Genomic DNA, 27,457 nt, shown 5'->3' on the forward strand with positions numbered 1-27,457 from the left:
CACCCATAGTAGGACAGGCTCAGTTTTTCCTCCAGAAATAGTTCAGGCCTGATTTGATCTAGGAACCACTTGTTTGTCTTTCTAAGGTATCCCGCAAAGCTCTCTTCAAGCACCACACTTAAAATAAATCAGCTTTCTTTACTGCCCATCTTTCACGTCCGTACACCACCATGTATGCATGTGAAAGATGCGACCTTGGGCTACAGTGACTCATCCTTAGACATCTTTAAGGTGCCATAATATGTTTTCTTGTTTTATTCTGAGACAAACTATCATAGCTGCTCCTCTAAACCTTTTAGTACCATGTTTCCTCCAAAATAAGGGTCTTATATTAATTTTTGCTCCAAAAAACGCACTAGGTCTTATTTTAATGGGATTTTTTTTTTCATGTACAACCATCTACATTTATTCAAATACAGTCGTGTCAGCTTCTTCTGGTTGCTGCACAAAAGGGGACGATGGGGTTTCACTTCACTGCGGTTTATTTTTGGGGTAGGGATTATATTACGAGCATCCTGAAAAAGCACACTAGGGCTTATTTTCAGTTTAGGTCTTATTTTCGGGGAAACAGGGTAGTCCCAAAGAAAATTTGCACATTTGGCATTTATCTAGAAATGCACCTGGTTTCTGCACATTTCTAGAGAATGCAACTACAGTTGCTTTGTTGCATTGACTAGTGAAAGTGTTAGCCCCAGATAGATGGTGTGTGTCTTTCGCATTGACCAATCTTACCTGGCTTTTTGGGGGGTTGCTGTGTGTTCTTAGCTTCCTAAAAGAAATACAACAGTCAGGAAGTTTTAGACAAGTTCTGCAAATGGCCAAAACCACAATTTAAAAACAACACCTAGCATTGCAGTCTCGTCCTGGAGACAAGATCTCTCTCGGCAGCTGACGAATCTTCACACTGCTATCTCACCTTGTTGAGGTGGCGAGCCTTTTCCCGGAATCTCGCCAACAGAAAGATTCCACAACCCAAATGCAAACCTTCACATTCACTTTTCCCAGGCCATGACAGATGTTGGTGCAGCTCCTTAAGAACTGACAAGAGACGTCCAGCTCTGCTCAGCACTGTCATGCTATGTTCTGAATTAAAACTATCGATTTGTGCACCAGCCAATGCCTTCTGAGACACCTAGGCCGCAGAAGGACACTCCAAACTTTAACACTTCAAAGGGAATGCAGTCCCCACTTGGGGTTCAATTATTAATCCCAACTAAAACAGACCCTTTGTGTGCTCTGGTCCATGGGGTCACGAAGAATCGGACATGACTTAACAATGACACAACAACCAAAACAGACCCTATGAATCTATGGGACACTGGTGAGTTGTGTAAGTCCTATGTATTCAAGGAGTCGGTTCTGGATGGGGCTAAGCATGATGTCAGAAGTATATTATTCTATCAAATGGACAGAATATTATTTTATCTAATGGACAAGCTGGCTGGATAAGTCAGTGGTTTAAGTGTCTGGCTGTGGAGTCAGAGGTTGGGAGTTCAATTCCCCACTGTGCCTCATAGGGGAAGAACCAGCCTGTGTGGCCTTGGGCAAGCTGCACAGTCTCAAGATGCCCCCAGAAAGGATTGGTAAATCACTTCTGAGCATTCTCTACCTGGAAATCCTGAAAAGAAGCACCATAGATCAGAATTGACTTGATGACACATGATGATGATCTGAAATATGATGTTGTTGTTGTTGTTGTTGTTGATGATGATGATGATGATGATGATGATCTAATGGACAGAACCCCATTGATGTTCACATAAAGTATGCATGTTGTGGGGAATTGCAGGTAATTGACAACATGCTGAGGTGCATCTCACTGGTGTGCCTGGTCACATGTTCGATTTTACAACCAAGGTGCACCCCATCAATTAGCTGCAATTACCGGCAGCTTGTTATGCAGACCTTGCACAAACACGGGATTCCAGTCAATATAATTCTATAGACCACGCTTGTCCAACCTGCGGCCCGAGGGCCGCATGCGGCCCAGGTCAGCTCGTAATGCGGCCCAGTGCAATTTTTTATTTTAAAAGAAATTCCAAAGTTTCAAGTTACACTGCCGGCGCTTGCGGCCGGAATGTGGCTGGGGCATGTCACAACAGTAGAGGGGGAGAGAGGGAAGGAAGGAAGGAGTGGGAGGAGAGGGGACGGGGGGCTGTGTGACTGCATTGTGCTGTTCCCGTCAATAGGTGGACCCTCTCCCGGCCCCATAAAGCCGCTGGAGTCGAAGTTGGCAGCCTCTGCTGTCTGAGATCGCAGCTGCCGGTAAGCGCGCTTGGAGCAGGGCTGTGGAGGATGGCTAGGGGTGCACCTCCCATGCAGCCCAAACCAAATGTATGTGCGGCCCAAACCAAATTTTCATCTTCTAATGTGGCCCAGGGAAGGTGAAAGGTTGGACACCCCTGCTATAGACTGTCATGTTAGAATGGCATTACTTTGTTGTCCTTCGAACAGTGAGGATACTAAAACTCAAGCTGTTTGTTATCGGGAAGAGGTAAGATGAGGTGAGTTGAGGGAAGATCAGGACATGTCGGCAGATCTCTGCACGGTTTTCCGGAGATCAGTAGAGATTTCTGCCTCTCAGCTGCTCGACAATCAAAAGAGCAAAATGACTCTTAGCTACGCTCTGGAATGGAGAGCCGTCAGTGTGGTCGGGAGTGATACAAGACGGTGAGTTCTTTCAGTCCAGATCCTCAAAACAAATTCTTGGATTTAGAATTCTGTAATTTCAAGTTTCAAACTAGCCGTTTAAAACATCATGGGATCATAAAATAATGAAGTGAGGAGGGGCCTATAAGGCCATCGAGTCCAACCCCCTGCTCGATGCAGGGATCCAAATCAAAGCAGACCTGACAGAGGGTTGTCCAATTTCCTCTTGAAGGCCTCCATTGTTGGAGTGCTCATCACCTCCCAAGATAATTAGTTCCATTGTCATACTGCTCTAACAGTTAGGAAAGTTTTTGGGATGATCGAGAACAGCTCCAGCCCTTCCTCTGTAGGACTACTTCTCAAAGATTTGAAAAGTGCTATTATATGTCCCCTCAGTCTTCTTTTCTCAAGGTTAAACCAGGTCTTTCAATCTTTCCTCAGAGGATTTGGTTTCCAGTCTCCTGATCCTCCTTGTTGCCCTTTTCTGAACTTGTTCCACTTTGTCAGCATCCTTCGTCAAGAGTGGTGTCCAGAACTGGACACCGTCCTCTAGATGAGGCCTAAACAGTGCCGAATAGAAGGGAACTAGTAACCCATAGGATTTGGAAACTATACTTCTATAATGCAGCCTATAATCGCCTTGGCCTTTTTTGCAGCCACATTACACCGTTGTCTCATATTTAGCTTGTGATCTACAACAACTCCAAGATCCTTCTCACTCATAGTATGATGGAGCCACGTATTCTCCATCTTCTAACAGTGCATTTTTTTTTCTAGTTGTAGAACTTTGCACATCTCTGAACCGGAGCTCCTCTAGCAAGATCGAAAATGTCCAGTTGTCCTTAACACAAGCTTGCCTCCCTCTGTAGTTTTGCAAGTTAGCCGGGTATGGTTTTAAGATTGGTCACTGAGAAAAAAAAATCAAGTTTGATGGTGGTTCAAACCTGTTTCTGGAGGAAAGCAGTTGAAAGAGCAGGAAATATGCTCATTTCTTGATGTGTAATTTGATCCTATATATCCCAACAGCCATTTAAGTCTATGGGTTCTCATTTTCTAAAATCCTGCATGCCTCAAGCCCGATCAACTTCAATGTACTTATAGCAGTTGAGCTTAGAAGAATTTCAAGTGCAGTATAAATGCTATCTGCGAGCCAGATATAGAGACATTTCTCTGAAAGACAGTTAAAAATTGGACCGGGGGGGGGGGGGGGAGACAACAAACTTCAACTCACAAAATGTTCAGTTTAAGAACAGAGTTGAGGTTTTTGCAAATTTGCACACACAAAAAGCACAGAAGCCGCATGTTAAGACTTCTAACTTCCATCGTTCCAAGAATTCACTGTGTGCTGTAACATTTTGCTGCAGATTCTCATTCCTCCCCAGGAAAGGTGGGTAATTTGTATGTGGGTTGTATTGTTTGCCTCTGTCTATACTGACCTCCTGTGAGGAGGGAAGCAGAGTTTGGGGCTCCCAGATTAACAATCCCATCACGACCTTGCACTTTCAAAGGCTAAAACTACAGGTTGCAGAGAACCGCGCCCCCCCCCCCCGTGTTTTTTGCTGCTAGTTATCTGCAAAACTCAGCAAAATTGCTCCAGTCCCATGACTCTTTTAGTGTGGTAAAAATGCAGGCGCTAGCTATCCCCATCCCAGGGGAAAACATTGCTTAGCTGGCCTGTGATGAGATATTTGGGAAGCCTTCCAGCGTTGGCTGTCCTGCAATGCTGCCGTTTTGAATTTTTAGTTAAATTCATCGAGATGCGCAGCAGAAGCACAGGGATTCACAGAGCAGAACAGTTCACCCCTTTTCTCATTAACTGGCACTTACAGTCTCAACTCCTTCTGAGACATCAGTAAGAGAGGGTGGGAAAAATAAAAGATTTCATTACTTACAGTCAAACAGACCAAACAGCAAATGGACAGACATGGCTGCCTTCACCAACAAACTTCAAAAGAATCTAGTGAGGGATGAGGAGGTCTGCAGAGAGGGAGGGCTCTCTTTGAAACCAGAGACAAGGAAGAAATGATTGGTTAGTGCTGGGTAGATTGATTCTCATTCCATCCCAGAAAGGCTCCTCCCAACCAAACCTGCTTAAGGCAGCCTGCGGGGTTGCAAAAACTGGAAGAGCTTTTGCTTGGGGAAGGGGGCAGCTTGAGAGGCTCCATTTCTGCTGTACGTGGAGCAGACAGAGACTGTCCTTTGTCCTCTGCGGGGCTTGCTTGTCCATGGGATAGCTGGATGGTGGTGACCAGGGAGCACATATTAGCAACAGCAGCCGTGGTGGGCAGGTCTCCCCGGGCATCAAGGAGACCACCCCTGCCACAGCCGCGGCCCTCTCCTTGACACTGCCACCCCATCGCCTGCAGGACGAGCAAGCACAGGCCTCTCTCCTCTGGCTGAAGCCCTACTGCACATTAAAATAGTGTCCATTGGGTGTGGTTTTTGAGCACAGTAGGTCTTAAGCATGTGAAACAAAGGGTGCCATTTCGCATTCAGAGCAGTCCGAAGCTGGCGTGGAGTTCCGCCCCAATACAGCAGCTCCAGCCAGCCCTGCTCCCGTTCTCGGTGCTCACGGTTTCCGAAGGAGCTTTTTCACCCGACGAACAGCCTTCCAGCTGGATGCAATGAAGAACATACCTGGGAATCCGAGAGATAACCCACTCCTTTCTGTACACTGTTTGCAATTAAGTGTTCTTTGCAAAGAATAAGGTAGATTTGCTCTGTATCTGTTTGAAGGAAACTTCCAGCCAGAGCTAAAGCTTTAGGGATTTATTAGCAACATTTCTTGTTTCGCTGTTTTCTTTATTAATAAAATATTTTCCTAAAGCAGCATTTAGCTGGATGGCTTGTTTTTAAAAAAAGGGGTTCTTTTCATGACCTCATTGGAGCCTCTGTGAGCTGAAAGTGGCTAGATGTTCCACAGGGCCACACCGCCCCCTACAGGTGGTTTGGCATAAGGGCTTTTAAGTGGAAATTGCAATTTGCTATGGAATCAAAATAGACATCCTGGTCTCCTTTGTCCCTTCTGTGCAGGAGGATCCTTAGAGAGCGAAGTCTGGAAGGAGGAAAATAAGCCCATGGAGCACGTCTGGGGGATTTTTTTCCATGCTGCAGTCCAAGAATCAGGAAAGCTAAACAAATTCTCCCTATTAAATTAAAAACAAAAAAAATCAACTTCGTTGCAAAACACCAAGGGCTGTTTGCATAGACGAGGCACAGCTACGCATGCTAGGAGTGGGAAACTTTTCCTTCTTTCTGTGCCAGTTACAGCCTGAGAACTGGCAAGCGAGGGCAGTGGGAAATTCTGAATTCGATCATGGAGATTATTAACAGGGCTTAAAAGGTTCAGCCTGATCCTTCAAAGGCCCTTTAGAACCTCAGGCTTTGGGGCTGAACTGCATTGAGGTGCGGGTGGAAGGTAGTGGAGCCATACTTACATTTATTAGCCCTTTAAAGCGGGACGAACAGGTTTTGGAAATGGGTACGTGGTGGAAGCCGACGTCTTCAGTTCCCTCCTTACTCACCCACTGGCCCGTCTTTAAGGAATATTTGGTATGTACACTAGCCAAGCCTAGGAAGCCAGTGCTGAGCGTTGGGGCCGTTCAGAAGGAGTAACTCGCTCCTTGGGTAACTCATAGTCATGGGAAAAGAATAATGTGCATTTATGGCATCAGGAAATTGAGTGATGGAAAAACCGCTCCATGAATATCCTTCATACCTAGAAACCATCACATTAAGTCAAATGCAACATGAAGGCACTTAAAAATAAGACTTTTTGGTCCTCTGTACCCTTGCACTTCATAAAATTAAGAAATTCCACACTTTTGATCCAGGATAGTTATGGGCAAGCCTAGAATTTCAGGAACGCATAGGTACAGTGGTGCCTCGCTTAACGATTACCTCGTTAAACGACAAAACTGCTTGACGATGAGGTTTTTGCGATCGCAAATCAATGTTGTAATAGGAAAAATTTGCTTCACAGTGATCAGTTCCCTACTTCGGGAACTGATTTTCAAACAACTGATCGGCGGCTCTAAAATGGCTGCCCATTGTGCAAAATGGCTCTCCGCTGTGCTTTAGGATGGATTCCTCGCTATACAGGCACCGGAAAATGGCCACCCTACGGAGGATCTTCACTTTACGATGAGGTATTTAGCCCATTGGAACGCATTGAAGGGTTTTCAATGTGTTTCAATGGGTTTTTAAAATTTGCTTGATGACGATTTCGCTTAACAGCGATTTCGCTGGAACGGATTAACATCATCAAGCAAGGCACCACTGTATTTACAGAGAGTGACAAGGAAAGAGACGCTTGCCTCCCCATGAAATCTTAAATGTATAAATTACAGTAGGGCACCCATTTCCATGGGGGATTGGTTCATAGTTCCCCATGTGGATGCTGAAAAATGCAGATTATAGCGAATGCTATTTCAGTAGCAAACACTATACATAGCATGGACTGTGGCTGCCGCTAGTGGCTTATTCTGGTAATGACATTGTGGAAATATATATCTCTATTGAACGCTACGCATAGCATGGTCTCTGGCTCTCTCTCTAGTGGCCAGTAATGGTAACTTCATCTTGAGAAATATATAGTTCTAGGAGTTTTGATTTAATATTTTTAGATTGCAGATAAGTTTATATTATATATAAACTTATATATATTAGCAGATACTGATCTCATGTATTTTAATGTACACAAATAGACACGATGGAGGAAATCATGCACGTGATAATAATAATCTTAGAATCTTAGATCAGCAGAGCTGGAAAGGACTCTAGTCCCTATCAGGGAGGCGCAGGGGGGAAATCGAACTCCCAACCTCTAGCTCCACAGCCAGGGGCCTGAACCACTCGGCTATACAGCAGTTCTTGTCTATGGAAATTTCTTCACTCATTGCAATTTGCCTCTGAAAGTCATGCCTTTTGTGGAACGGTACAGGAACATTTCAGCCCATGTGTTGTTGTGGCATGTGGTATGCCGGGGAATTAGGCCTAGCGTGCTGAGTGGTCGCTTTACCCCAATGAACAATTACTGCAAATTCTTGGAAACCGGTTTCAGCACCCGGGACACCTCATAGACTGCGCCAGCCCAGAAAAGGATGGCAAGAGAAATTTTAAAAACAGAAGCAAACGTGGCCAAGTGACTATGTGTGGTTCTAGCTTTGTGGGTCTGGAGACACTATGAGATTTGGTGGAGCTGCATTTTATTTAATGCAAAATCACCACTTTGAGGAGTAAAAACTGGTCTTATACAGAAAAGCAAGTTTGTTGTTGTTGTTGTTTTCAGCTGGGGGGCCCCATGAGGGGAGTAAGAAGACGTCTGGGGTTGCATAAAAAAACTTGGGCCAGTGGATAACCTAGGGGCCTCACGTTCCCTATTCCAGCTTAGTGGGAGAGTAGGGGCTGCCGCTGCAAAGGCTCTGCACCAAAAAGTCACCTTGTTGCCAAGTTCTGAATTTCTGGTACAATTCTCTTTTTCCAACCCAGCCGATGTACACAGATCCACAGAGGAGAAGAGTTACAAAGTTCCCCAGAGTCTGCCCCTTTCTCATTACTTGGCACCTCAAGTCTCAACAGCGCACTCTGATGCATTTGTTGGTGAAAAGATAACAAATATTTCTTTACTTACAGTAGCTTGAAAGGACAGGCTCGTGGATGCTGCTTTCTTTACTGCCCAGATCTTAGCAACCAACCGAACAAATCAACAACAAACAAACCACTGCCACCAGCCAACCAACAAAAGAGAGGGCAGAACACTCAGGAGAGAGGGAAGACTGACTTCAAAAGCTGGAAAGAACGATGGGGTAGTGCTGAATAACCAGACCATCCCCCTCAGCCCAGAAAAGTCCCTCAAACTACAGATGGCATGCCAGGTTGTAAATAAAACTGCAACAGTTCTCTGCTGTGGATTGAGCTTCCAAGCTGTCAGTGCCGCCCGGCGCAGCCAGAACGAGGTGGAGGAGCCAAGCTGCTGGGCAACCCACAGCTTTTGCAAGCTAATGGAGATTCATGCACAGAGATGAGCGGGGCTATCGTGCACAGAGCTATTATTATTCATGAAGCACTCGAAGCTTGCATGGCAGAACGCCAGGAGGGAACCTAAGAAAAAGCACTTTTCATCCTCACTAAAACATACCGTACCCAAAACAGTTTTATTGTGACTATAAAATGCGATTATTCCTAATGATAGTGTTCACGGCAGTTAAGGTTATGGACTTCATGCCGGCTTGCCATTTGCACCCATCCTTAACTTTCACTTTCAATTCAGTCTGTAATTACGGCAGGGAACCCCCCTCCCTTCCCCCTGCCTTTCTTTTTATTTTATTTTTTTTTTAATTTTTAAAAATAGGAACACTGCTGTGAACACGTACGCCGAAGCACAACGCTCTTTTCAGGAATTTGTAAATTGCAGCTCTTTAATTCAGTTTAATGGATGTTTATAAAGTTGCCTATATATATTCCCCCCCCCCTCTCTCACACACACACACACAGAAGTAGTATGAAAGGTATACATTCTTATGTAGAAATAAGGAATTGTTTTTCAGTTCTCAAAAAGAAAAGAATAGCTGGGTCTACGCAGCTGCTAGAAGAATTGTCAAGAGTACAAGATGATTCAGCATTTTACAGAAATTTAAGCAGGCAAAGTCAAAATGGCTCCGGATTGAAACTCTTTGGACATAATCCTCTCTTGTCCAGAGGGGCTTGGTCTTATATAAAATGCATATGTTGTTGTTTAGTCGTTTAGTCGTGTCCGACTCTTCGTGACCCCATGGACCAGAGCACGCCAGGCCCTCCTGTCTTCCAGTGCCTCCCGGAGTTTGGCCAAATTCATGTTGGTCGCTTCGATGACCCTGTCCATCCATCTCATCCTTTGTCGTCCCCTTCTCCTCTTGCCTTCACATTTTCCCAACATCAGGGTCTTTTCCAGGGAGTCTTCTCTTCTCGTGAGATGGCCAAAGTATTGGAAGCCTCAGCTTCAGGATCTGTCCTTTCAGTGAAAATGCATATAGTATTGCAAATTGCAATGGTTTAGAGAGCATGTAGCTAGCTACAATATTTACAAAAGAGAATAGGTTTCTGTCTTGGTTTGCAATCCGTATCCTCTTGTGGCTTATTCTGATGAGATATAGCTGGCCGAGTAGCTCAATGAATAGCCCTTGGATGGGAGACCACCAGGGAAATATCAGGAAACTCTGGATAGGACTAGGAATGAATCCTACTTGAAATCCCATATAGCTGCTGTTAGTCAAACTTGACAATGCACAGGACCGCAGGGGAACCGATCCAAACTCCCCCCCCCCCACTGTGGATTCTGAAAAGTTCAGAATTGCTATATGTATATGGCATCCTCTCTGGTTCCCTCTAGTGGCCAGTTCTGGTAATACACCTTGGAAAGACATATTTCTGGGGTTTTAAATTTAATTTTTTCACGCAGCAGAGAAGTGAAACTGCAGGTCGTGATCCTGCAGATACTGTGGTCCTACTGTACTGGAATAGACAGAACAATGTTCTGATTGTTGTATCTTCCTATGATTGACCAACTGAATGCCTTTAACACTTTCCTGCCCAGCAGAACTTCCACGAAGATTGACAACAAATTAAAATTATTGAAAACAAGTTTAGAACATTTAAAACCAGGATTCAAATGCTCCTTTAAGGCAGATTTAAGCATTCTCAAAAAAAATAGTTTTTCCTTTGGATGTGTTGTTATTAGATAAAACCGGAAGTCCTTCCTTCCCACATCATCTCCTGCTTGTCTCTCTCCCTAACATCTTGTAAGGGAAAAGCAAGGCATCGTGTCAGTGGTCTCCAACAAGCACAGTGAAGAGAAGAAAGAGAGAACAGGAGCCATGCATTGCTTATAATCGAAGTTTACAAAAGTTCCTCTCTCTCATTTTTTGGACTACAGCTCATAGAATCCCATAGCTAGCATGTTAAGCATCCATAGAGGCTGTACTCTACGACTGTCGGCTGAAGCTAAAAAATTGGGTGACATCAGAAGAATCATAGAATCATAGATTTGGAAGGGGCCAATAAGGCCATCAAGGCAGGAATCCAACTCACAACTCTGTCAGACGGTTGTCCAATTTTCTCTTGAATGCCTCCAGCATTGGAACGCTCACCACCGTCCAAGGTCAATGGTTCCATTCCAAGGTCAAAATGTTCCAAGGTCAATGGTTCCATTGTCTAACAGTTAAGAAGTTTTTTCCTGACATTGAGCCGAAATCTGACTTCCTGTAACTTGAGCCCATTGTTGCCTGTCCTGCACTCCGGGATCATCGAGAACAGATCTTGCCCTTCCTGTGGCTTCCTTTATTGACTCAATCCAACTCATGGTAGGTTTTCCTCTTCTCCTACTGCTTTCCCCTCCTCCTAGCATTCTTGCCTTTTCCAGTGAGTCTTCCCTTTTCGTATCATGTCCAATTACCTCTTCAACCAAGTCATTTTAACTTTATCACCACTCTATGAAAACCCCATGACGAGACAAGTCTTAACCACTGCCCGTCTCTGGTTATATTCCTGGCTGTCAGGGCCGGGCTGGGACCAAAAATCGGCCCTGGCATTTAGAGCACACAGGCCCACCGGCTGTGGGGACACCTGCCGCTTCCTGTGAATCCCTCCCGGGAACGGCCCGGGGACCATGGGGCGGCGGCGGGAAGCGGGGGGAGGCAGGCGGGGGTCGTGTGGATCGCCGGCTTGCCAGAGGCGGGGAGGGGAGGGGAGGGTCTTTGCTAAGGCCGAGAGTCTCCAGCCGCCCCCGAGAGCCGGGCAAGGGGCCGCTCGCTCAGCGGCGCGTCGGGGTCCCGCGGATGCCTCGGGCGATGCCACCAGCAGTCCCGCGGGTCAGGGCTCTGGGCAAGCGGGGCGGATGCGGCCCCCCCGGGCCGGGCCTCGGAGGGAGGGGTGGCGGCTCCTCGCGCTCTCCGGGCGGAGGGGAAAGGGAGCACGGGGGCCCGCCGCCACCTCGCCCCCTCCTCTGCCACCCCCTCCCACGGAGGAAAAGGTGCAGGGCTGCGGGGGAGGGGGGAAAGGGTGCTGGGCCCTGCCCGGTCCTCCGCCAACGCCCCTCGGTCGTCCTTGCCCGACGGCGCCAGGCAGGCAGGCAGGCAGCGGGCCCGGTGGCAGCGGCGGCAGAGACCAGCCCTGGTCTTCCTCCAGCGGGCGGCGGGAGGAGAGGGAGGGGGCTCGGGGCGGGGGTGAGGGGGGAGCGGGAGGGGGCCTCGCCCTCTTCCGGAGGGGGGGCGCTCGGAACCAGGTGGGAGGGTCTTCGCGCGGCTGCAGCTTCCCCGGGGGAGGGTCAGCCGGCCAGCCGAGCGGAGGAAGCCGGGCGCCCGGCGGCAGCGGTGGCGGCGGCAGAAGAGCAGCGGCGGGGAGGCCGCGAGGCAGGAACCGGCCGTTCTGACTATCGGCCATTCTGGCATTTGCCAGTCCGGCCCTGCTGGCTGTTTACAATATAGATTCAGCCAGCCATACCAACAATATGTAGATGGGTAATGACAGCCTCCCTCCAGTCAGACATCCCAGACATTTGCAGATAACAGTCATTAAGAGTCAGTTCTAGAATAAACAGATCAAACCATTCCACTTTATTTCCGACTTAATATAAATCAGTCCAAATGAAGCTAATTCCTTTGTGATCTATCCAAATTTGGTCCACAGCCCTGGTTGCGAGACCTCAAGTCCTTTTTCACATGCTGAAATCAATACTCTGTTTAATGCAATGCTCAATTTAAACAACTGACCTTAACTTACACATTTTTCCACTGTTACTGTGCATATTTCCCCCCAATTTATAACATTTTTAGCCAGTCTCATTTTAAAATGTGCACCTAGTTTTCTGCTGACACGATTTCTCCAAAAAGCTGTGCGAGTCTCACAAATCTGAAGAGTCTGAAATGAAGGTCCTTTTCTTTTCACAATGTCTCTCGGAGGTACAGAAATACTACGTTCATTAAAAATGTCAAATCCAGCAAGATTATTTTCCATCCCTGCTTGCCAGAGGGAATAGAAGCAGCCCCACCGTTATTTTTTACGGAATTATTTTTAAATAACCCTTTTTAGGTCTTGAATCCTTCTGGCTTGAAGTCAGAGAACAGATAAAAATCAGAGCATTAATTAAATGCATTAGAACATCTAAAGGGAATGCCCATGTGTAGAGTTATATGTATTGAAGGCTTTTGCCATTAATTTGGGACCCTGGATGTTTTAAAGGACATGCACCGATCAGATTGAAGCCTCGTTTGTCCTTCTTTCCATGCATTAGTAGAATCACAGAACTCTAAAAAGCGGAACAGACCCCCAAAGACATCAAGTCCAGCCCCCTGCCTATGCAGGAAACCCACAGCCCAAGCATCTCTAATGGATGGTCACTCAACTGCTTTTTGGGAGGAAAGCGATGACAAACCTAGACAGCATCTTAAAAAGCAGAGACATCACCTTGCCGACAAAGGTCCGCGTAGTCAATGCTATGGTTTTTCCTGTAGTGATGTATGGAAGTGAGAACTGGACTATAAAGAAGGCTGACCACTGAAGAATTGATGCTTTTGAATTGTGGTGCTGGAGGAGACTCTTGAGAGTCCCCTCGACTGCAAGGAGAACAAAACTATCCATTCTGAAGGAAATCAACCCCGAGTGCTCACTGGAAGAACAGATCCTGAAGCTGAGGCTCCAATACTTTGGCCATCTCATGAGAAGACCCTGATGTTGGGAAAGTGTGAAGGCAAGAGAAGGGGACGACAGAGGATGAGATGGTTGGAGAGTGTCATCGAAGCAACCAACATGAATTTGACCCAACTCCAGGAGGCAGTGGAAGACAGGAATTGCCTGGCGTGCTCTGGTCCATGGGGTCACCAAGAGTCAGACACGACTTAACGCTAAACAACAACAATGTCTCTCCTTATGCACATACACAATGTGATGACTATGTTTCCATAATGGAAAGCTGAAGGAGAATGAGAAAAGGAACTTCAGAGAACAGAATCATCGTAGGGTTGGCGGGGACCTTGGAGGTCTTCTAGTCCAACTCCCTGACCAAGGCAGGAGACCTCATACCATCCCGGCTATCCAATCTTTTCTTGAAAACCTCTTCATGCCAGGTGGGGTTTTATTTTTGGACCAGCCCCACGTCTGTGACTGTATTGTGTAACTTGCCTGATTGAAGTATTAAATGGCAACCTTTTCTTTGCCTCTTGCTCGCTGCTTTTCTCCTTGTACATCCTCAGAAGTCAGTCCCAAGGAAATGATTTCTCTTAGGTGCCGTGATAAGAACCAATTCAGAGACCAAAGCATACAGTAATTAATTTTAAACACCATCTCAGAGGATTCTGCTCTCTTGTCTCTTGTCATTGTCCGAGACCTATGACCGTCACAAAGTTCTTCCTCAGATTTAGTCAAAATCGTCTTGGAACTTCCATCCACTGAATCAGATCTCACCCACAGTCGCCGCTGGGGAAAAGAGCTTGTTCCATCATCTAGGAAACAAAGTGTGAAATATTTAAATCTGGCTGTCGTACTGCCTCTGAATCTTCTCTTCTGCAGATTTCCTCACAGGGCTCTGTTTCCAGGCTTTTTACCACCTCCGGCATGATCTATATTTTTGGTATGAGGTCCAACTCATGCAGAATAAATTCATTGTCCCTGGATGGAAAGGGACAAATCAAAAGAACACATTAGCAAAATGAGATTGGGGAATTGTAGGCTGCACCATGAGCTGTGGAGAAATCAGCCCACCACACCCTTGTTGCCACCACAATCACCAGCAGCATCAGCGTTTCATCTGAGCTTGCAGTTCACATGTTTTGTGGGTAAGAGGGTTGGGCCAAGATATTTTGGGGAGAAAGAGGAGGAGAAAGTGGCCCTCTCTTCCTTTTTGGCCAACCAGGCTAACCTATAAAGCCCTAAATGGCTCAAGCTGTCCCAAAGACCACATCTCCCTTTATGAGCCTGCTGGAGATGACCTTTCTCTCTGTCCCACCACCTTCAGAGATGTTTTTGGTGGTGACACAGGCGAGGGTCTCTGTAGGTGTGTCCAGACTTTGGAACTCCCTCCCACTGGAGGCCAGCCTGGCCCCATCTCTGCTTTCCTTCGGCAAGAAGACGAAGACTTTCCAAGCCACCTTTCCCTGAGTGACTGGTTTCCTGAGTGGGGGGTTTTAAATGGACGGTTGTGCCTTCCTGCTTTGAATGTGATTTTGGCGCTGCTTTCGTTTACCCTTTTTAACATAATAATTTGTTTGATCCTTTTTAGTATTTGTATACTTTCTGCTTTTAGCTTCAGATCTTTTAATGAGGTAAGCTGCCTTGGGTCCTTTTTAAAAAGAAAGGTGGGGTAAACAAATATTTTAAATAAATAGAGAACAGTGGAGATTAGCTCCAGTACTGATGCCTGGGGACTGGGGAGTTACTTCCAAATCTCTCCCTCAATATTTTGCCACTGTTGCCCCCCCCCCCCCCAGAACGAACAACCTGAGGGAGCCGTTTCACTCTCTTTAAGGGTCAGGCCAGCTCTGCTTGCACATCCCAAGGAACGCACTGGCAAATTATCCATCAGTGAGCGATCTCTCGGTTCTGCATGTATGGCTGGAAGATCAAACAAGCTGTTTCCTTAAAGCAGAGGTTGAAACCAAGGGAAGAGCATTTTCCCCCCCGAGTTGTTCTTACTTTTGCACAGGCTTCCAGCAGTCTTTACTCCTTGCCTTCCACAGATGTTCTGATCACCTCTGCTATAGAGGCTTTATAACAAAAAACCCAGAAAACCAGGCTGGCTGGCCGTGTGTGGTGATCATATCCAAATTAAAATCAGGCCTAGCAAAACACTCTGCAGTGCTGCTTTCCTGGATGCAGGCGAAGGGAATTAATTTAAAATGGGCACATTCCCAGCTTGCTTTTGACCTCTTTCATCATCGTATCTCCGTCAACATCCCCTCAGTGATATTAAGGGGTTCGCAAAGGTTATCAGGCATAAAGCACATGGGGGAAGCCTGTGCTGTTGAAAAAGAAGCTGATTCCATCATTAAAAAAAAAACCACAGAGTTTCCACCTTGGACCCCACATGTCACAGTATACACCTGTATCTGGGTATGGGTTCTACGGAAGTCAGGGAAGCTTATTTCTGAGTAGGCAGGTAATGTCGTTTTCATGTGCCGTTAAGTTGTCTCCAACTTATGGAGACCCCATGAATGAGCAAGCTCATTACTTTTAATGACTGGGTTACTTTTAAGGGCATTTTAAGGGGGTTGTTGGTGTATTTTGACCGGGAATTTTTCAGGATTTATATCACAACCGCAGAAGCCTCTGTGCTGCAAGGTCAGAAGATCAGCTGTCGTACGATCGAATCCACGCGTCGGAGTGAGCTCCCATTGCTTGTCCCAGCTCCCGCCAACCGAGCCATTCAAAAGCATGTAAAAATGTGCGTGAATAAATAATGTATTTTTCCGTGTATAAGACGCCCCCATGTATAAGACCACCACCACACTTTTCTAACCCAAAATTAAGAAATCTAAGTGGGGTTTAGCAAGTGTAGGGGAAAAGAGATCAAAGCCCTGCAGGATCACTTTGATCCCTGCTTTCCCCTCCACTTGTTTTTTCTCTCCTCAGCTTACTTCCGTGTATAAGATGACCCTCAATTTTTAGTCTAATACATGGAAAAATATGGTTGGTACCACCTCGGTGGGAAGGTCACGGTGTTCCGTGTCTATTCGCGCTGGCCACGTGACCATGGAAACTGTATTCGGACAAACGCTGGCTCTACGGCTTAGAGACGGGGATGAGCACCGTGCCCTAAAGTCGGACATGACTGGACTAAATGTCAAGGGGAACCTTTACCTTGTCAATTCTATGCAACAAGGGAAATATTCGTTGGTTTTATCTTTTGTATTCTTTTTTAAATACAAGCTTAGTGAGTTGGAGCATCCTGCTGCTGATCCGTATGTCAGGAATCACAGCCCCATGGTGCAGTGGTTCAACTGCAGTATTGCAGTCAAGCCTCTACTCAAGGCCTGAGTTTGATCCTGACTGGTTCAGGTAGCCGGCTCAAGGTTGACTCAGCCCTCCATCCTTCCGAGGTCAGTGAAATGAGTACCCAGCTTGGCGGGGGCACAAAATGTTGTTTGCATAACTATGCTGAAAACTGTCCAGGGAGGGCTCTAGTACTATGGGGTGGTGTATGAGTCAAAATAACAAAAGCAAACATATATCCAAGAAGAAGGGCCAGCTGGGTTCAGCCAAGGTGTGTGTGCCTGATGGGGATGACTTGCCAGTGTAAAGTTAGGGTGTGGCTTCAGGCCAGCTGCATGATTCCAGAGCACCAGCAGAAGGTAAAGCATTTCAGAGGGCCATAAACACTCAGATTTGATTTGACAGTGTATAATTATTAATTAAACGTTTGCAAGATGCATCATCAGACTTGGCAACCAGACAGTATATCCCTGGATTTCTCTGGCCTGCTGCTCATGACAACACATCAGTAACATGTGCAATTATCACATGTGAGCTGTCCTGAGTCGCTTACTCAGGGAGAAAGGCAGTCTACGAGTAAATAAATAAAATAAGCATGGGATGCAATGGATTACTTGATCCAAATAGTACTAATTGCAAGGTCAGTCTCTCTTCTGAGAAGTAACACAATGCAACAAGGGCCTTAGGAAAATAAAATTGTGAGCTCTACTGGATGCAAAAATTGATCCGTTTCCCTTTCTCCCACATTGATATGGTTTAAATCTTAAGTTCTTTTCATCCTAAATATGGGTGGAAAATGCAAATGCTAATTCTCATTAAGAGCCAAAATGAACAGGAGGAAAAAATCACCAATTTGCAGCAGGGAAGGCATAACACAGAGAGATATTTCCCAGCAAGGAGAGGATGATGTAGCAATTATTCTTTATTTATATATTTATTGGGCTTATAGCCTGCCTCTTTCCCAAAAATGGGTGCTGGAAGGCTGTGCAATTAATCACAGTTAGGTGGTCTCGGATATGGATTATGAATTTCATAAACGAAATGGTAAAATCTATAGACCGTTTGCTCCATTCCAGAGTAGCCCTCTTAAAGGGGGAAAAGTGCTCTGAAGTAAGTTCTCAGGTTGTAAGCCTAAACCTCAAGTAGTCATTAATCAGTAACAGGGAAGATGATTAATTGATTCCACCATTAGGGTAAATGGGGGAAGGGGCTGATTTTCATTCTTATTTGGAGAGTTCCATTTTGGTCAGGTTTGCTACATTAAGACTCGTTCCTTGAGTTTTCTGGAATAATTCCTTCAACGCAGCAGCCATTCTTCACATATCTTATTTCATGTCCCTCCTCTACTTTATAACCACATAAATCCTCATTTCTCTGTCATCTCCTGGCCCTTTCCAAGGTGAGGCAGAACTGGCCGAATCTGTTTTGCTGGCCTCAGAAGTACCCCCAACTCATAGCCTAGCCTACGTATCAACTCATCACTTGACTTGATTAACCCTCCAGCTAATTGCTATCCACACATCTAAACCACTGAGGTGTCCAGTAGTTCTTTGTTGCTGTTGTTTGTTGTTGTTTAGTCGTTTAGTCATGTCTGACTGTTCGTGACCCCATGGACGAGAGCACGCCAGGCCCTCCTGTCTTCCACGGCCTCCCAGAGTTGGGTCAAATTCATGTTGGTGGCTTCGATGACACTGTCCAACCATTTCATCCTCTGTCCTCCCCTTTTCCTCTTGCCTTCACATTTTCCCAACATCAGGGTCTTTTCCAGGGAGTCTTCTCTTCTCATGAGATGGCCAAAGGATTGGAGCCTCAGCTTCAGGATCTGTCCTTCCAGTGAGCACTCAGGGTTGATCATGCCAAATGGCACACTGGGCCTTCTAGCAACCCTATTTAGCTGCTCCAGCCCAGCCATGTAGACAAATCCTATATCTGAGATGCAGCATTTCATCCCTATACCAGGCACATGCGAAAGTGCCCAAGACAGAAAAGTTACATTTTAAAAGTACATCTCCTAGAATCCTGTGGCGAGCCTTCTGACTGGGGAATTAAGGGAACTATAATCTAAAAAGTAGATTTCCCACCATTGTTCTAAGGACCTGATCCTTCCCCATTCAGTCACAGAGCAGTTCATACCTGCTTATGCTTCGGCTTCATCGGAGTGCCACACCTGTTTGGCTCTCTCACCTATAGCAAGCACAGGAGGCCAGCCTGCTACAGGAAAATCTGCTCCCCACCTGACTCCATGGAGGCCGAACCCTTGCACAGTCTGAGTACAGAGCAGTCACCAATATCTGTCAGCCCTGCCATTGGGCACACTGCTACAACCAGCTGAAGACACTGCAGGGTGAGAAGAGGTAGCAAAGACCCTCATCAACATTTCTCCTGACCCCCCCCCCCCCAATTTCCCTCTGGTCAAATGAAAACATGTCCTAAGGAATAAGAAAAAGTCTAGTGGCTCCTTAAAGGAATTAGACACAATTAAGCACAGTTGGTGTAAGCATCCCTAAATTGCACCCCACTCCTTCAGATGCACGTGAAGAAGTGGGCTGCAGAAAGTTAAACGTTATGCTAACTAAAGCTTGCTTCTCTATAAGTTGCTACAAGACTATTCTCGAAGGCTTTCACGGCCAGGATCCATCAGTTGCTGTAGGTTTTTAGGGCTGTCTGGCCGTGTTCTTGAGGTTTTTCTTCCTAACGTTTCGCCAGTCTCGGTGGCCGGCATCTTCAGAGGACAGGAGTCAGAACTCTGTCTGTGCTCTGGTGCAGTTTGTGGGATAGTTGAGTATTACACCCACAACAAACAACACGCTGATCACCATAATCACCCAATCCCCTGAAAAGGATAAAAAGCTGATCCCACAGCTATAAATATTCAACTATCCCACAAACTGCACCGGAGCACAGACAGAGTTCTGACTCCTGTCCTCTGAAGATGCAGGCTACAGAGACTGGCGAAACATTCGGAAGAGAAACGTCAAGAACATGGCCCAACAGCCCGAAAAACCTACAACAACCACTTCGAGACTTTTCATAATTTTTGCTGCAACAGATTATTAACACAGCTGCTTGCAAAAAGCCTGTCCTGAAGTAACGTCCTGTGATATTTTGCAGCCTCAGAAAGGAAGCATGCACGGACACGCCCTTTTCTTGTGCCATGCATCATTGTGCAAGTCTGTGAAGGTCTGTGCACACCTGCACGCATGGACGAACACACTCACCCCACTGCATGCAGAGATGGGGAGCTTGACTCTTTGCTCACCCGCGGCAATGGGATGCTGATGAAAATGTCCCCCCTTTCCATGGGTTGATGCAGTTATGCTTGGAGAGGGAAATAAAACACCCCATGCATCAATGGAGACTTTTTCAGAAAGGCCAACCACATTGGGAAGAGCCGTCGTTATCAGAAATGGAGACAAAAATGCTAACCTCTTCCTTGTGTTGCCACCCCAGGAGATTGGGGTGGAGTGGGGACAGATCCCTGCAGACAGGATTCCATTAAAAAAAAACCCTTGGTCATAAGCCATACAGTTAACCTAATATGTTCTGTGAGCAGAAGGCTCTCCTTAGTTTTCGCATCCTCACCAAATAGCCAGCTTCCCATCCATTCAAACATAGTCACTTATTCCTATTAACTAAGTACTGTATGCAAAATATGTAGAATGGAGAGTTTTACTTCTTCTGGGTGGGTTTGCATGTCCTCTGAAGATCAGGTGCAATCTCTATGGATCCTTCCATGAGATGACTCACTTCCACTGCCACGTCAACCTGGAGAAGGGAAATCTGGCCACAACAATGCCTTCTTAATCTCTTCTTGCTTAGACTACCCCAGCGCCAGACTGCTTGGGGCAGGCTGGCCCTTTAAAAATATCTACAGAATGCAGACAAATAAAAATACGGCAGCCAATTCCTTTGTGCCGGTCAGCATCCTTTCTGTGGAGGCTGTGCACCAAATTGCATCTGAAAACAAATCAGCCTGATTCGGACAAGTTTGTTTGAAGTTTGGTTCAAACTGGAATGGCCAGATTCAGTTCTGGAAGACAGCAAAGTGAATTTACTAACTGATTTGTGTTTGGAGCAGGGATTGAATTGGACGGGGCACAAATCGCTTCAGCTTTCTCTTTTTAAAATAAACAACATTTAAAGATGCCTACTCTACAATGTTCTGAAGCTGTAATTCTGAAATTTAGCAGGTTCACTTCCCTCTTCGCTGTCTCTCATGCCCTGAAATGCCATAGGCACCAGCGCAAAACTGTAAAAGGTCCACTCAGCTGGATTTCCAAATAAATCGGGGGGAGAATTAACAGATCAGTTCAGACAAATTTGGAACCCATCCCAATGGCCCAGATCAGCCTCCAGATCAAAACTGTGTATAGCTCTAATTTCCGTGATTTTGCTGGTCGGCATCCACTGCATTGGCTTCCAATTTGTTTTGGGATTTTATGCAAAATGGCTAAAACTAGGAATGCGGAAAGATCTATTGCTCCCTTATGAAAATGCTTCTGGCTTACAGTTTTCATATGAAGCCCAATGTAGGTCCCACCACAACCAGGACAAGATAGATTGTTGGAAACATGTGGCAGGGCCTTTTCTGTAACAGCACCCTAATTTTGCAACTCCCACTGCTGGAAAGGTTAGATTAGCTCTTCCTTGGTTCTTTTTTCTGGTAAGAGATGTTTCTGTTCTCCTTAATAGCAAAATTCCTCTTGCACAGCTATGCAAACGGTATAACTTTTGAAAGCAAATTGTTCCAAGTTCAGAAATCACATCAGACATTATAAGTTGCATGCCGAGTCACACAATTCAGCAGGCAACACATCATGTCTACAACAAGGTCTTAACTTGAGGCCGTTCTCTACCCCAAGTTGTGCTGTTTGTGCCACACAGATGCAATGAGCCAAAAGAAGGGGCTGATAATTGGTTTTCTCGGGAGAAGGGCTAGCTTTAGTGCTTTGATCAAGTTATGAATTAAATATTTTAATATTTGTTCTGTATTTATCATGAGGGTGTCAGGGCCTAAAATAGTTTAGAAATACTTTAATAAACAATCTCAACAAAAATTCATGTAACATCTTAAAAACTACAATTTCATTTGCAAAAGCTTTTGTGGATTGTAGCCCGCTTCATCTTGGACCTGAAGAAGCGTACCACCATGTAAGAAAACTCATGCCAAATAAGACTCTAAGCCACCATGGTATTGTTGAACGCCATGGAAATAGATATGGCTAAGTTTTAAAATGTTGCAACCTGTTCAGTCATAAAAAGATATTAACACCCTCCAGAAATATTATCAAGAATAGGTCTCTAAAGACCCGTTTCAAGAGACAATACATTATACATTGTCTAGACCAGTGTTAATAACTACAGTTTTTAAAAAGGAAAGGGAAAAAGAGGAGAGGTAGAGAAGGAAAGGAGATTTCCACCATTCTGCTCTCAAATGGCTGGATAGCTCAGTGATTTAGGTATTTGGGTTGGAAGTTCGATTCCCCAGTGGGCCTCTTGTGAAGTAGAGTCAGCCTGTGTGGCTTTGGGCAAGTAAACCATTTCTGAATACTCTCTACTCGGGGAAACCCTGAAAAGGGTTGCCACAAGTTAGAATTGAATTGACTGCACATGATGATGATGATGATTAGTCTTTAGAGATATAGGACTTAAAATCCTAAAGGTTTAGGATTTGAAAGCCAAAATAGTGATACCTATTTTGGTTAATTGTGTGCTTGAAAAACACGATGGTCCTCCAATGTATATAATCAACAGTTTAAAGCATCTCTCTGAAGTCAGGACACATTGCACAAGCATGATCTAGCAAGCAAGCAAGCAGAACGAGGTGGCAATTTTGGGCAAGTTCCACTCTTCCCATGTGGAAAGAGTCCTGGGGGACTACATTCAAGCAGTGGGTGGGGCGAAAAAGGCAAGGCTGAGGGAAAATAGGTGAGGCGAAAACAAAGTGGCCACAAACAGATGTAATTCTTATGAGTTCGTAGGACTTCCAACCGAGCATGAAGAGAGCTAAATTCTGTCAATGTCTATCCAGTGTAGTGTGGTGGATAGAATGACGGACTATGACTCAAGAGGCCTGGGTTTGAATCCCTGATCAGGCTTGGAAGCTCACTGGGGATGTGGAACTGATAATTCCACTCCTTAAATATCTAACCTACATTGAAAGCCCTATTAGGTTCACTGTAAGTCAGAATTGATGCTTTTGAACTGTGGTGCTGGAGGAGACTTTTGAGAGTCCCCTGGACTGCAAGGAGAACAAACCTATCCATTTTGAAGGAAATCAACACTGAGTGCTCACTGGAAGGACAGATCCTGAAGCCATCTCATGAGAAGAGAAATCTCCCTAGAAAAGACCCTGATGTTGGGAAAGAGTGAAGGCAAGAGGAGAAGAGACTAAACAACAACAAAAGTCAGTTCCAACTGTACAACATGTAACAACATCAGCTACTTAGGACAAAAGTCTCTGCAAAAACCACACTTTCCTGCTTACAACCAACTCTACTCAATGCTATTTAAATAGCCCTCTTTAAATACCTTTAAATGCTGAGGTGGTACACAGATCCCACAATTCAGATGGGAGGCCATTCTGCCTCCGATTTAGTAACTGCTAATTACTCATACTTAGAAGTTAGGAATTCAGGCTTTGGCTAAATCTGGGTGCACAGCCCTCCTAAATACCTTCTTCCAATCGCTCATTGGAGAGAACAGCAGAAGAATGTTGTGAGCCAATGGGAACACTCACAAATTGCATCTGGCAAGTGTCCTGGATGTTCTCCATCTGTGATTCCAACCTTGGGTAACCCAGGTGTGCTTGGACTGCAACTCCCAGAAGCCTTCAGCACTTAGGCCACGATTTCTGGGAGTTGTAGTCCAGGACCATCTGGGGACCCAAGGCTGGGAAGTTCTGCTCTATGCAGTCTTACATTGTAAGAAGGCCAGACTCTGTACCCACAGCCCCAATGACCTTCTGTATACAGGTTCTAGGCATGATCAGGTCTTTCCTTGTTTTTGCTTCCTGGTATATTTAATTCACAAATTTGGGAAATTCTTTTTAAAATAATGAAATGAAATGAAAAAAAATCCCCCTCTCACTAGAGGATGGGTAATTCTGCTGGTTCCTCTTCTTCTCTCATTTGAATTTTGCAGATTATGGTAAATATTGGTGCAAAATCTGAATGAAGACTTTCATCTATTCTGAGATTAAAAACCGAAGAGAAGTGACATTTTTTCACTCATTATTAGGCCATGGACAAATCTATTCGTTTCTGGATTTTCAGTTTCTGGATTTTAAGAAAACAATATAGATGAAATCCTGACTGGTCACTAATGAATGGGTAAGTTTACCTTTGCTTCACACTCAGGTTTTGGAATTTTAGATTTAGATTAGGTATCCTTCAGTCTCGAGAGACTATGGTATCGTGCTCTGTATGGAGGACATGGAACAACATCTAGTGTGGCTGAGAAGGCCAATGCAAGAGGGACCACACTGAAACTTTGTACTAACTTATACAGAGAATGGCTGTATAGCTCAGTGGTTTAAGTCTCCGGCTGCAGAGCCAGAAGTTGGGACTTCAGTTCTCCAATGTGCTTCCTTGACAGGGACTGGACTTGATGATCCATAGGGTCCCTTCGAGCTCAGATGATGATAATGATGATGACCCATACTACTTATGGTCAGTTCTGACTTATAAGGATTTCCAGGATATTGGGCAGGAGCTATTCTAGTTATACCTGGAGATGCTGGGGCTTGAACTTGTGATCTGCTACATGTTCATCATGTGTTCTACCGCCAAGAGGCATCAGCTCCACAGCTGAAATATCACCCAGACCTAACTACCATTTCCCCCCATCCTTCTGACATAGTCTGGGATGGCCCAAACCAAAATTCTAAGCACATTGGGATGAACACATTAAGAATCCTGTTTACCGTTTGGTACAATTGGGATTCCCAAGAGCACGATGGATTCTAAACATGGAACCACCCAACACAGAGTTACTGGGGGGAAGGTCTACTCCCCATCCCTGGCTACAATCTCCGAATAAAGTTTTCCCCAGAATCCTCTTGGCTCTTACTGTGCATGCAAGAGCAATTGTGCAAGGTGTTTTTGCATTTTCTAGGCAGTTTGTTGCACATCCGGACATGCACACAACTGCTTGTTCAACCAGGTCATGATTGGCACACTCTCTAGTGCACCCAGCTTGCACGATTGCTTTTCTGCAATCCATGACTGCCGCTAGATTCCAGGCTTATCATCTTTTCCTACTCCTAGCAGTTGACTAATTGCTGGCTTTTCTTGACACTGCAAGCCTGTAGCCTGAAGCTTCCACTTCAATTTGGGGTCAGCCCTGCCAGGCACAAGATGTAGCCAGTAGAGATGGGCACGAACCTCAGAACCAAGGTGGGTGCCCATCTCTAGTATCCAGCTTAGTTGCTCACACTAACAACAGTTCAATAGGAACAAATTTGCAGCGATGGAAACTCAAATTGTGGCACTTGCTCTCAAATCGGATTTAATTTGCACCAGGGATTCAACTCCCCCCCCCCCCCAATGATTTGGACTTGACTTGTGACTTGGAACCCATCCACCTCTCCCTTTTTTCTGGAAGAAAAAGCTTGTTTTTTAATAGGAACAGGGACTTGGGAATCAGGAATTGATACCAAAGACTCAGACTTGGGACTTGAACCCCAAGACTTGCCAACATCCCGGTAAACTTGTGACAATGAGGAAATAGGAATGAGGATTTTAAAACAAACAGCAACACACACATACACATCAGTCGACTCTTCCAGTAAATGGGGACCATCAGAGTCCTTCCAGGGTATTGCTGAACCCTGGAAGGGGGAAGGGGGCTAGAACTGCTTCATCATCCTCTCCCTGCTGGAAGTGCAAGAAAAAGCGAGAACGTGGGAAGGCCATTCAAGCGGTGGACGCCCACCTCACAACGCGAGGCCGTTTGCAAAAGCTCATTAAGGCTCCTAGCCGTTCAAATGCCAGTTTCCATCCTTCCCTTGTTCTTGGCCCCCATTCTGAGGAATTCAGGTTTTTATTACTAGAAGAAACTTCGACTTTAATCAAGACGCCCGGGCTCTTTCCTGCAACTGCCTAAAGGGGGTGGAGGGGAAGAGCTTCAGCATTTTGGAAATTCTCTCTCTCTGTGTATGTGCGTGCATTGGGGGGGAGGCACTTTATAAACGCATTAGCGTGTGAGATTGAAAGGTAACACACTCTCAGAGGGCTTCAGAACAATGGAATGGAGTCTGGGTTTCATTTGTGCTGGATGTGCAGTGGGAATATATCTAATCAAATGAAAAGAAAATGAAAAAAAGCACTTCTCCTCTCCCTTTGCAAACTTTAATTTTGTTAATTACATTAACCAAAAAAAAAACATGCAAAGTTCTCTCCTTTCTCTCCCCTCCCCCATCCCCCCCTCTACATATGTATATCTATCTATCTCTCATTCTGAGAGCACATAGATAGCATTGGGGTGAGGTGCGAAAGCCTTTCCAGGAATGTAAGAAAGGAGGTGCGTCTTAGTCTGGTGTCTCAGCATTCCCTGTAGCAACTCTGATCATGGTCAAGCCCTACTTCTGCCACTCCTGAACCCTTCCCTGCACAAATTGGGGGGGGGGAGTTGAGCTACAGGACTTGCATGTCGGACTTAAGTTGGACCAGTTACTTGACTTGGTTTCTCTTCCCCCCCCCCCCAATGACTTGGACTTGACTTGTGACTCAGAACCCACCCATCCATCCCTTTTTTTGTGGCGGGGGGCAAAAGAACTTGTTTTTTTTATAGGGACTCAGCCTTGGTACCAAAAACGTGGGCTCAGTCTCAAAGACTTGCCAACTTCGCTGCTTCTCTGCCCCATCATAAGCATCTCCCATTAGTATGCCATAGACCTGGCCACTGTAATGCCAACCAACTGTAACCAGGGCTCAATTCCATGCTTGAGGAAAGGGCTTAAAAATAAAACTGTCCATATTTTTGATTCCGTATTTATACACCCCCACAACACCCCCACACACACACACACATGCACACACACACACACACACACACACAAACCTTCCCCAGTTTAGATGGCTAAAGGCATTAGACAGATTCATATTCAGGTAGTCATGAGGACTATATGCTTAGTTCTAGGGAATGGGGACAGTCTGACTTTAAATATCAGCTATTCATAAACTCTCACCCTCTGACTTTGCTCAAGGGTGTCCCAGTCTCCTCTAGTCAGTTTTGAACTCCATTTCACCAAGCTATGACTTTCTCAAACAAATCTCAAAAATGGCCTGTATAATCCAGAGTTTGGAGGCTACGCATTAAAAATTAACATCATTACTCTGACTTATTACCTTTCCGCATAATGAAGAGTGACAGCATTTCTTCTTCGTATTCTTTAGGATTACCCAAAAGAGGGTTACCTTTTTGGTGCAATGAGTAACATCATCATCACTTTGATGTCATCACTTGTTTGTAAAGTGGCGGGGGTTGTTTCTGCTCTAATTTTTGCTAGAAAACGAGGGGGGGCCCTCAATGGTTCAGAGCAGTGTAAGGCTTTGTATTTGCCTTCTTTTGGAATACAGTCTAGGAAATCAGGGGGCAGCCTCCCTTACTTCCGCAAGCATCCAATGTCTTCCTTTGTCAGTTAACGGGGTACTTAAGAGGGCATCCCCCACTTCCTGAATCATGTTAAATCCATCAGAATAAAAACAGACAGGTTTCTTTTATTTTTATTTTTTAATTTTAGGCATCCTTCAGTCTTGAGAGACTATGGTAACATGTTCTGAATAGAGGTCTTGGAATAGCGTCTAGTGTGGCTGAGAAGGCCAATCTGAGAGTGACGTCCCTTCCA

General features: G+C 45.4%; 1 long non-coding RNA gene across 1 annotated transcript in view; it reads right to left on the bottom strand.

Annotated features, from left to right (window-relative positions):
- Positions 1 to 14,020: 14,020 nt before the first annotated feature.
- Positions 14,021 to 27,457, bottom strand: part of LOC140705535 (uncharacterized) — a 63,400-nt gene continuing 49,963 nt past the window's right edge. The window contains exon 5 of the long non-coding RNA XR_013543252.1: positions 14,021 to 14,289. This is a non-coding gene — a long non-coding RNA (uncharacterized LOC140705535). The remainder of the gene's footprint in view (positions 14,290 to 27,457) is intronic.

Source organism: Pogona vitticeps, chromosome 3, assembly GCF_051106095.1.
Source record: "Pogona vitticeps strain Pit_001003342236 chromosome 3, PviZW2.1, whole genome shotgun sequence".
Taxonomy (NCBI): Eukaryota; Metazoa; Chordata; class Lepidosauria; order Squamata; family Agamidae; genus Pogona; species Pogona vitticeps.